Source organism: Schistocerca americana, chromosome X (genome assembly GCF_021461395.2).
Source record: "Schistocerca americana isolate TAMUIC-IGC-003095 chromosome X, iqSchAmer2.1, whole genome shotgun sequence".
NCBI classification, from domain to species: Eukaryota; Metazoa; Arthropoda; class Insecta; order Orthoptera; family Acrididae; genus Schistocerca; species Schistocerca americana.
This window is the reverse complement of record NC_060130.1, coordinates 510,246,790-510,259,552: the sequence shown is the minus strand read 5'-3', so window position 1 is coordinate 510,259,552 and position 12,763 is coordinate 510,246,790.

Here is a 12,763-nt window from a genome sequence, read left to right as displayed (position 1 = left end):
GGAAGAACAGTGTAATGAAGTTTCGTGAGCTCCTCCCGAGCGCACACATTTGAGTGAGTCTTTGCGTTGCCATGAATAGGCAGAAGTTGTTTTGCGGTAATTAACGTGTTGAAGTCATGTGTTCAATTTCCTGAGGGTAGCACAATGCAATACAGAGCTGATGGTTGCCCCATGATAAGTGAATAGTGTTTTATTCGTCTCATAACATACAATTTCTAATCATATGATTAGTGTACAGGAGACATGTCAAAAAAATGGATAACACAACTTAGGCCTAATTGGTACAAAGAATTTTAACATTAATATAAACTTTTATTTTTCTTTCCTCCCTTTTGTGAAGGACAGCTACATTTACACCCAAGACTATATGTAGATTTATCCTGCTCAAATGTTCAGTTCATTCTTCATGAACTCCTCAACAGTGTAGTAGCAGCGTTTGACAAGTATATCATATAGCTTTGTTTTCAGTGTCTCTAGGTTCATACTCAGAATATTCTTCCCTTTTAGCTTGTTATGAATTTTCATTGCCATATACTGAGGAGACTGCGCATATAGGTTTAAGCGATCAGTGGGAAGCATAAAATTGTCTGTGTTTCTCGTGTTATACGTGTGATTGAAACAGTTTTTCTCGAATAACTCTAAATTGCTGTGTAGAAAGATGATAATATCATAGACGTATAAGGAGGGAACTGTTAATAACTGTTGTTTTTCAAATAGTGGGTGACATGATGTCCTTGGATGGGCAGTACACATGTTCCTTATTATTCTTTTCTGTAACTTTAGTATGCACAATATATTGCTTGAATTTCCCCAAAAAATGATACCATACCTTACAACTGATTGAAAGTAGCTGTGGTATGCAATTTTCCTTGTATTCATGTCTGTTGCACCAGCTAATACTTGCATAGCCAATGCAAAGCTACATAATTTGTTTAACAGGTAGTCAACATGCTTATTCCAATTTAAATTTTTGTCTAGGTTTAACCCTAAAAACTTCACAGAATCCACTTCTTCTATATCCTGATTTTATGAGTTATTTTAATTTCTTGGGGCCCTGACTGTTTTGTTCTGAATTGGACCATGTGGGTTTTGGGGATGTTCAATCTTAATCCATTCAGTTGGAACCATGTTTCTAGTTTGTTCGTTGTGTTTATTATGTAGAGAGGGATATTTTCTGGCTCCTGGTTTTCAATTAATACAGATGTGTCATCTGCAAATAAATTCGATGGAGCATTTATATTGTTCGGTAAATCATTAACATAGAACAAAAACAAAATAGGTTCTAGAATCGAGCACTGAGGGACACCTTGGGTTACTGTTTTCCATTTTGAATCGTAATTTGGTGAGTCAATGACTCTTTGTTTCCTATTTGATAAGTATGAAGTAAGCCAATTTAGAACATTGTCCTTGATACCATACTTGTCAAGCTTATAGATGAGCAGTGCAAGATTTACGGAGTCAAAGGCTTTTGTGAGATCACAAAAGATTCCTGCAACTTTATTATCGTTGTCTAATGATGTGCTGATCTTGTCGATAAACTTAATAATTGCGTCAATAGTACTTTTGCCACACTGGAAACCAAATTGGTTTTCCGTAATAGTATAATATTTCTCCATAAAATTTCGAATCTGCATAGCAGCAGCATTTTCAAAGATTTTTGATAGGACAGGAAGGAGGGAGATGGGACGATAATTCCCCATATCCTCTTTTGACCCTTTTTTGAGCAACGATTTTACTTCTGCATACTTAAGCACCTCTGGGAAGCTTCCTTGTTCAAAGGATTGGTTTATTATTTTAGATAGTGGGTATCCTATTATTTTACACACGAATTTAAGGACTTTTGCTGGTATTCCATCCCAACCTGCAGAAGTTTTGTTTTTCGCTTTTAATATAATTTTTTCTACATCTATTGTTGAAACTGTTTTGAATTTTGTGAGGCATTCAGAATTATGATTTAGTCCAAAGGGACATACATTGTTCTCATAATCTGCAACATTAACCTCTGGTTTCACTACATTAATGAAGAACTCATTGAAGCATTTTGAAATTTGAGCCAGATTTACTATGATCTCATCTTCAAGCTCATTTGCACTAATTCCATGTCTAGAGGCTTTGATACCTAATTCGTGTTTTACAACTGACCACACTGCCTTTGATTTATTCTCATTTTTTAAGATTAATTTATTTTTTATCATTTGCTTTGCTGCTTTGACAATTTTCTTAAATATACTTTTGTATCGTTTAACATATTCAATAAATTCAATTTTTTTTATTATGTCTTAGTTCCTCGTGTAGCTGCCTTTTCTTAGCACTGGAGATTTTTATACCTTTAGTGATTCATTTTAATTTTGTCATTTTATTAAAATAAGTTTTTTTGTGGAAACATTTCACTGAAAGCACTTAGAAAATCCCTTAGAAATGCTTCAAAATTTGTTGTGCATGAAATATTTTTAACAAAGTGCCATTCTGTCTCCTTCAGCTTATCATGGAATAGAGTCAAAGTTTCTTGGTTGAAGATCTTTTTTACGTAAGCTTTTTTACATAGGACTCCTCTCCCTGCTCTGGGTAGCTCAATGAATAATGCTGAATGATCACAAATTCCTAGATGTAGACAAAATTTATACCCATCTTCAAATACGTAATTCGTTAAAATATTGTCAATGCATGTAGTTGACTGAAGCATTTTGTCTTGTAGATTCAGAAAAATTTAATTTGAAGCCATATTTTTTTATTAAGTCTGTAAACTTTGATACCTCACATGTTTCATTCAACACACTGATGTTGAAATCAGCAGCAACTACAATTTTTTTCCCTCTTTTCTTTACTGAGGTATTCTAACAAACTCTGAAATTTGCATAGGAAATGCTCAGTTGTCACCTTCCCTGGGATTCTATAATTTGATATTATAACAACATTTAAGTCCTTTAACTCAATACAGCAACCCTCAAAAATACACCCTTCACTAAAACAATTGAAGTCACATCTTACATCGTAATCTAAGTCAGAATGAATGAGTGTGCATGAACCTCCACGTGACTTATTTATCCTACAAAAGCTGGTAGCTACCTTGAAGTTTTCAGTTTTGTTTTAGATTTTTATGGCATCACTATGAAGCCAGTGTTCATTTAAACAAATTACTTTAACATTTAGAAATTCAGATAAAAAAACTTGTAGCTCATCTAACTTAGAGCTTCTGTCACATGAGTATTCAGCACTTAAACCATTTATATTACAATGCATTATATAGTTACTACTAAGATCTTCAATTTTATTTTTTAAAGACCTAATATTTAATAATGAGCCATCCTCACAAAAGGGTAGGTCTGGATTCTTCTATAGCAGCCCAACAGCTTGCTCACTTGGCTTGTACATTTCTTTGTCACTTTGATATTGTGTACTTACATCCACAGTTACATTCTTGATGGCACTGGATCTGGATGGTGCTGAAGTGATTTCCCTGGTGACAGCCATAAAAAATCACTGTTCCTCTCTGGAGCTTTCCTTGTTCTGGAAGACAGACGTACAGCAGCTTGTTTGTCTTCCAGTATTTTTGTAGCTTGCAAAATTTGTGCTTCTTTTCTTTTTGGCTGAACCATTTCATAATTTGAGTTTGTTTCCCAGCTTGAATGTTACTTTCTGGCCTATTGGTTTTAAACCATTTCGTGATTTGACACTGATTGATGGCTGTATTGTTCGCTGCATGAAAAGAAAGTTTTGTTACTTATGATCGATTTCCACTTGTCGTGGGTACTTCATTGCTCCACGAAATACGAGTAAAAATTTTTTCTCTAAGTACCTCCTTTTCTAACGCATTCAAACGAAGACCGTGAACTGTATGGAGCCCTCTCTCCAATCTGTTTATGTCAATAGCATCTACATTTACGAAGTGAGTACATATTTCACTCAAACTCTTGTTTGCGGCATGAATTTCACTGTTTACACACGACCACCTCAGTAAATCGTGACGATGTAGGATATTTACAATGAGTACATTCGTGTGAGATAAATTATTGAAGCATTTTCTCAATTCTGTGCTAGCCTCGAATGAATCATTTCTATATATGTCATTTGATCCTCCCAGCAATACAACAAAGTTATCCTTGGCTATTGCCTAACACACAAATTTTTCCGTATTTTACAATGTTAGCAGTCGGAAGTTCATCAAGCAACAGTTTGTTTACTTTTTGTGGTTCGTTTCATAACTTTTCGACTTCGGCTGGTGTGTTAATTGAATCTTCAGTAGTGAATACTCCCACATGGTCGTTATACATTCTAGTTTGACAGTTTTTATGCATTAAAGTTTCACTGTTAATACACATTGAAGTTTCACTGCTGCTTTGAGATTGTACTTTCTTAGTGCAGTTTTTATGCATTAAAGTTTCATTGTTTATACATATTGAAGTTTCACTGCTATTTTGGAACTGTACTTTCTGAGTGCAGTTTTCTCCCATCATTGTTTGCCACTTGTTTGCAGAGGTCGAGTCTTCTTGCTTCTTCAGCGACTCACATTTTTCCGCATGAAGTTTCTTTATGTCCAGCTTTAAAGCACCGATTATAATTCGTAAATTGGGTATTCGTTCGTTTAGCTTCAAGATCTCATCCTTACAATTTACACACATATTCTTTTTACTACCGAAATTTACTTTTTTTTGCAGGGGTACACGAATTACTTTTACACCCGCCGCCATCTCGATTAAGGACTTCAAACAGAATAATCCCTTCACAGTCATGGATTTTTGTTTTGTTTCTGGTTAGAAGTGATGAACCCACATTTGATTGCCTTTGATAACATTTGGCAAAACTTTGTTGTGATCAGTCTTGTAATGCACAAGCAACTATGTACAGATGATCCTTTGTTGGTCTTTATGGTGTTCTGGTAGGTAGTGAGGAACACAGTGGGGACACACCTCTGAGAACCCCAAATGGTGGATGAATGTGTCAGCACTACCAACAGAGATGTCCAGTGTTGCAGCAAGGTGTTTGATTGTGATCTGTCAATCACCTCAAATTAGAGTGTTCACATTTTCCAACACTGCAGGAGTCAGAGCTGTGTGTAGCCATCCAGTACGCAGGAAATTGGAAGTTTGCGTGACTGTGTTGTGATGATGACAGACACCTCACCTGACAACTCAATTTATCCAGGATGGGAAACTTTTGACCAGATATAGAATGACACGTTGGGTTTTCTCTTCAACCGCTTCTCATATGGCATTCTATCAAACAATGCTTTAGTTAAGCAACAGTTTCTGATGTAGTTAGCTGTGGTATTGACTTCAGCCCAAAATGATGGTTATGGCACTGACCTGAGCAGCATATAAAAAGCCACTTGAACCACTGAGTGGTTCTTTTGTTTTGTGACATCATTCTGAAGTGGTGTGTATGGAAGTGTTAGGCACCATTGTAGTCCTGCCATGCTGAGGTTGGAGTCATTCATTCATTGCAGTGCTACCAGTATCTGACTGAAAGGGTTTAATGTTATGGTCAGTCTGGTTTTCCAGTAGATTTCTGAATGTAACAAATTTGTCAACAATGTTTCCATTATGTCAATGGAAACAGACTTGACATTATCTGCTATGGTCATCTGTAAAGGTCACAAAAATCAGGACATCAGACGGGATTAACTCCAGAAGTTTATTTGATTTCTGTTCTTGTTAGTGAATGGAATCAATGTGATTTTTCCTTTAAGAGAATTACTGCATTAAGCTGGATCAACATCACTGAATTTCAGACCTGTAACATACACATGTTTGAGAATTATGATTGTGTCTCATGAATTCAAGTGGCATAATCCGACATGTCAGATTTACAAGTCTCTTTTCACAACATTCCATTCACTAATGACAGCCACCTTTGGACAATTTTCTTGTAAATAAAACAACTTCACCATCTCTGTTTGTGGTAACTCTGACTTTACTGTTAGTGTCTCATGTAACTGTGGGAGCTTTCTTAAATGTCATTTTGTGGTTGTTGTCCACAGCCTTTGCCACTGAAATAAGATTCTTTCTAAGTTTTGAATCATGTAAAGTGTTTTTCACCATTATGGGATTCATGTCAATGGCCGCAGTTGTAATGTATACATAACTTTAACCATAACTTGTATGGTGCTGTTGCCTGCAAGCATGAATTTCTCTTACATTTCTATCATATATCTGAACATTTTTGGTACATTGCAAATGTGTGATGTGCAACCACTGTTTATGCACCAAAAAGCTGTCAGAGTCACGAACCATCAGAGCAGCCTCATTTGTGGGGAAACAGCAATGAGCTTCATTGACATTATTCACAGCTTGCATACTTAATTTCTTTTAGAGAAAAGAACACATCTTCATTCATCAGTGGTACATGGCGTTAACTTAAAATCCCATGGCTGGGTTATGCACAGTGATTTGTCAAGCACTGAATAATGAATAAGTACACAGTACAGTCTGGATAATAAAACAGGCAATGACAATCTTACACTATATAGTAAATAGCACAGTATATCAGGTGACTGGCATCATATCATAATTCACTGGAGGGAGGTAGAGTACATATTACTTTTACCACCATAATGGTTAGCTGATTTAAGCCAGTGAGTTGGTAAAATAAATCCCACTTACCGAGAGTGGTTGCCTTAACCACTTTGGCTATCCAATCCTACTTCCAGCACCAATACAAATTTTCATACAACCCAGACTTCCCAAGCTCCCTCACAGGGAGGCACAAATGTTTTATCATCATTTATCCAAGTGAGGCATGGGTACGTTATTAATGGTTACAACATCTGTATTAAGATCACGCTGATCACAGTAAGTGGGAAAGCTAGGTTCGAGCCCAGATCTGGCATAAATTTACATTTGACATAAATAATTGATATGAATTCAGGTCTGCAAAATACAAATCCATTTCACAGTATTTACCACGCCTATAATTGTCAGAACAGTGTCTCTTCCATCAGACGAGCACGCATGTTTGAAAGACATTGTAATTTGAGAATAGAGATACTGCATAAGCAGATATTCTATATGTGCTTTGGCAGGTTAAAATTATGATAAAAACATCAATGCCTTGAATGGCTGAAATGATGATAAAATCATTTGTCTCTCTCTACAGGAATCACAAAATGTGCAGACGTAAGGAATTGCTCATTCAGGCTTACTCAGAGTGCTTAAAGCTACCGCTCACGGGCTCAGGTCCTGATCCGGCACAAATTTTCATTTGTCACCAACCGCTGATATCAATCCAGATTCCCAAAATGCAGATCCATTCCATAATATTTACCACAGCTGTGATCATCAGAACAATGTCTGTTCCTTCGGACATGTGTGCATTAATGTGAAATTATGGACACTGTATAAACACATACATTCTAACCATCATTAAAGTATGCATGCCTCAATGGGTGAAGATGATGACTAAGGCATCTGAGTCTACCTGTACGGGAATAATGAAATGTGCAAACATATTTGTCGTTCAGTCCATGACAAATGGAAGTTTTGAATGGTCTTGGAGGTGTTCTCAGATAGTCGTAGTGGTTAAGATAACCACTCATGATAAGCAGGAAATCCAGGTTCACATGCTGGTCCAGTACAAATATGCATGTGTTGCAAACAGTTCACATCAATCCAGAGTCAGAAAATGTGAATCCATTTCATATCACATAAAATTTCCAAGTAAGGTCTGCAATGTAGTTGACAGCTTCATGTGTTGGGACTACTGTGTGCACAGTATACAAGTGCATATATACTTATCAACATCACATATTCTATTCCACTATCAACAGTGTGTGGCAACATGAATGATTGTGGCCTGATTGCCACTGGCACAAGCTTGGATGCTGCTACAGCATTGGACAATGTCATGAGACTGGAGGCCCTTATTATTACTAACCAGTTTCCAAGAGAAGTTTTGTGGTATAATATACCATTCTTGACCTTCGATTATGTTGAGATTTCATATTATATGAGTTTTTGCAGATATTGAATGTGTTTTTGAAATATAATACTGGTTCTTAATTCGATGGGTAAGAAGTTTTATTGTGATATTATGTACATAAAATTTGTGAAATAATGAGTTCTCTGTGACTTGAGGTATAGTAAATACAAAACAAATAAAAAGAAAGTAAGTTTTTCATAGACACAAAATCTATTTGTAAAGAGAAATCTATAAAATGATAAAACTTTGTACTGAAATTCGTTCACATAATAGGTTACTACAATGTTTAATAAGGTTATAAGCAAAATTGGGAATGTGTATAATTTCATAAATACTTCATAGTATAATGTACTTTTATTATAGCACTGAATTTCATACAGTATAACCAAAATAGGTACAAAAATTGCCAAAAAGTGTATGGATTGGCAGCTGTCTGCTAACTCAGGATGGAAACAGAAATTTAGATTGATTTAGAAACCTTTTAATCTTGGTTTGTTTAAGCACAAAGGCGAACTTTTCTTTGGCTACTGCAACTAGATTATTAGTGTTGACTATATGTCTGCAGGTATGTAACCAGTCATTGCCTAAATAGTACTCTCCATGTGGCAAGGCCCCAGAAGTTTGATGTGTGACATACATCACTACAATCACATTAACAATTGAATCATTGGTCTACATAGAACCAGAGGACACATCATCATTCTTGTAGAACATTCTTCCATTGGGTAATTTTGGTGCAGTATTTATAAAATAATGCACCTTCTTCTTGAATTTTTGAATAGTCCATTTCTTCCTCAGGTCTGATGGTCAATATGTCTCCTATGCTGGATGCTGAGGGGTCAGGACTAAGTAGTGTGTGTCCAGGGGAGATTTCTTAAATGACAACAGGAAGATTTGGAAAACTGAGGAGATACAGAGTACAGAGGTCACAATTAAGGAAGTTGACCATGCTGCCTGTGGGTTGGTGGAGTCATTTAGCTATTTTAACAAAGAGCAAGCAGAGGACATAATGTTGCCATGTTGGATATGGTGATCAAAGAAAGAGACAGTTCTTACTCCATCCTCTCTACACTTCCTTTTGCTGGCAACTTCAGGCTATGTGTACTGACATGTCTCACCAGTAGTATCCACCCATGGAATCTCTGATTAGTCCAGCAATATAGGTGTATATGGAATGTGAACTTCTGGAGCAGTCTTCAAGTAACTCTCAGTGAAGGAAGCAATTAATCAGTAAAGTAGTTTGCTGGAAGAATGTAGAATTTAAAACAGTGATCAAGTAGGTTTAAAAAGATTACCACAAGATAAAACTTATGACTCAAAGTAGTAAAGTACAGGTGATTCAGGTGAGTGTGTATGGCACAAGTGGGAGTTAAAAGTTTGCTTGTCTAGAGTTTGATCATTAACCAGTGAGTCTGAAACTACACTAAACAGGAAACATATGCAGGTATTTAATTTTAATTGTCAAAACAGAAAATCAAATAGATAATAACTCTGTCTATTGACCTATATAAAATTTTCATTTGTGTCATATATTTTTAAATGTCTATGCAAAAGAGTTTGGTTAAACATCAGTCAATCTAACTTCTGGGGGGTTATTTTGTACACAATTTGTTACTAAATTAATACTAAACAAACAAATACATACAGTTTACATACACCAAAATTCTTCTGACCAAGTGTATCTTTCTAATAGCTATGAGGAAGCTATATGCGAACTTAGAACTCCTTGGATAATATATAAACAGCAATTAACATGATATCACATTTACATAGAAACAATTTGATTGGTGGATAAGTTCGCAGTGTTTTTCCGTAAGTTTAATAAACACAAGGGATATGCATATGCATACGAGAGACTTTAGTCATTGATAATATATTCTCCTTCACTATTTACAACAGTGTCCCAATACTGGGAAAACTTTTTGATTCTGTGACTGTAGAAGTCACATGATTTTGAGGTTAAGAACTTGTTGAGTTATGTTAAAGCTCATTTTCATCCAGTAAGGAAATTCCTTGCGGGTTGTATGATAAAAAGTACAAAAGGTGAAAATATAGGGGAACAAGATCGGGTGAATATGGTGGGTGCAGAATTACTTCACATTCCAACTCGTGTATAGTGTTTTTTGTCAGTCTAGCAGAATGCATTATTTTTTAGTAGTGTCACTCCACGCAAACTTCCTGGTTTTTGTTTTTGGATTGGGTCTGCAAGGCATCTCAGTTGTTGACAGTAAATGTCAGCAGTGACAGTTACACCTCAGGGAAGCAATTCCTAGTACACTACACTGTCACTGTACCACCAGATGCATAACATTATCTTTTGTGGATGAGCGCAGGTCTTTGTATGTGGAGTTGCTGTTTTGTTTGGGCTCAGTCATTCCTGTCTTTTCCTTCTGTTAACATAAAGACATCATTTCTGATCACCAGTAATGATATAGGATAGGAACGGTTGGTGTTGTTCATGAGCCACTTGAGAATGACCGAGCAGAGGTGCACAAATGGCGCGCTCATTATTGTGTTTTTGGCTTTGAGCATGCGGTATCCATACACTGAGTTTTTGAACCTTTCCTACTGCATGCACGTGTCACATGATGGGGGATGATAATAGTTCATCATATTTGCCAGTTCTTGAGCACATTGGTGTGAAAATCATTTTGAAACTTCCTGGCAGATTAAAACTGTGTGCAGGACTGAGACTCGAACTTGGGACTGAGACTCGAACTTGGGACTGAGTTCGACTCTCAGTCCGGCACACAGCTTTAATCTGCCAGAAAGAATCATATCAGTGTACACTCCACTACAGAGCAAAAATTATTTCTGGAGAAAACATTTTCCTGCCATGCACTGGGCAGTGGCATCACCCCACCCATGGTGCAATCATTTCTGGCTGCCTCAGCTGCTGTCACGCCTCTATAGAACTCAAATGAAGAATATGTTGAAAACGGTCTGATTTTTCCACTGGGCACTCCATTTTCTAGTGTCCACAGAACCAATCACTATCTCTAGATGGAAAAATGGTAATATGTAAACTCTAGCAGCAACAGTGAACAACAAATAAAACATGACCATTGATCAATAAACCCCTAGCAACCAAAACGTCAAATTGCAAAGTAAAAATGCTAAGAACTTATGCACCAACCTAACAGAAATCATGCAATCAGTATGTACTTATAAAATAGTGCAAGCATCATAAGGGGATTGAAATATACTGGTACCAATGAATTACAGGAACTTTGTAAGCTGTTACCACTGCTGTTTTCTAACAGAATATGAATAATAGATACTAAGTTTGCTAATGTTTTACTTACATAAAAACCATTAACACAGTTAGTCACTACTTACTATAAAACCAATTTACTTTTCGTTTAAGAGTTCATCATGTTTCATGCTTGTGAAATGGCATGTTGATGGCTTGCTAAGTCATGTCAACACTACTTATCACTTAATTTTTCATTTCTTTTTCCCTTTTGAACACATTTTACTGAAAATAAGCTAAATGTTTTGGTACTCACAGTAGTTAGGTTGACAAAAGGCGTGGTTTCTTCTTATTCATTGAAAGAGATGTGACAGAAATAAGTGGGTCACATCATGTAAATCATGTCTTGAGACTGGAAACATTACTTATGGATACTTCTTTGTAGTGCAAACTCTGAAAATTAATGCTCAAAATGCTATGTGAAAAGAAGTAATACTTTATGATACACATTATTTACAAAATATTATAATTATTATAACTCCAGTGTTATTTTACACAGAAAATAAGTAGAGAGTCTTCTGCTTCAGACACTATTATTACTCTCTATGCAAGACATAGCTTGGTGTTCTGCCCAGATAACTGTGGTTACAAAATGTCAGTGTAAATCTTTGGTTGTCTGAAGGACAAAAGGAGCATAATTTTCTTCCTTCAGCTTGTTGTGAGCTCTGCTGCTGTTGTTGACATGGAGCTCCCAGTGCCTCTCATATCTTTAGTTGTAGTCTGCATTGGATGTCTGGTGTGTTAAGGTGCCATTCCATTTATAGTACTATAAGCTCATGCCTCAGTGATTTCATAAACTTTTTTCTGCACAGTGGATTATCAATTTTTTGCAAATTTATTTATGCAAAAAGTGTGTCTTTATCAACTTCACATTTGCAGTTCTCATAAATTGTCACAAATAATTATGATTCACAGAGTGACCTTAAAATGTGTCTGCTTCATAGCATACAGGACTACAAAGTAAAGTCTACTTTGAGCAGCCAAAGACATTGCAAAATTCCCATATTCAGGCTGCAGATATTATTCTGCCTTTGGTTGACATATTTTTGTGACATGTTAACAACACAGTACAAATAGTACAATACAAAATATATATGTTGTGAATATAGTTTACTGTCCTTATTTATACTCATTTATGAGAATATTATTTTCTGTGTTGTGATGAGAATGGTATGGTTAATTTGACCATGAAGTATTTTTCAGTCTGTTTTTCCAACCAGTGTTTTATAGTTTTTTTATTTTCCTAGAATAAGTAAATGATTTTTGTGTACAGTATCAGGAATAACAATGTGTAAAAGGAATTTTGGTGTGAATAGTTTCATGAATTAATTATGTTTCTAAATCAAAATGTAGGATGCAGTTTCCACATTTCAAATTTAGATGTTGTTTGTTTAGGATAGATTCAGTTAAAACTAAAAAATATTTCAGTGTCTCTGTCTCCTAATCCTTTGAATGTGACACAAAGTTCCAATAGGCAATTTAATTCATATGAGAACATTATTATGATTGGTATCTCTTCTCTTTTGGTTTTCTATTATAAGGGACGTGGCTGATTCTGTGTTGTTAACACACACAGACTTGGATGCACTTAATATA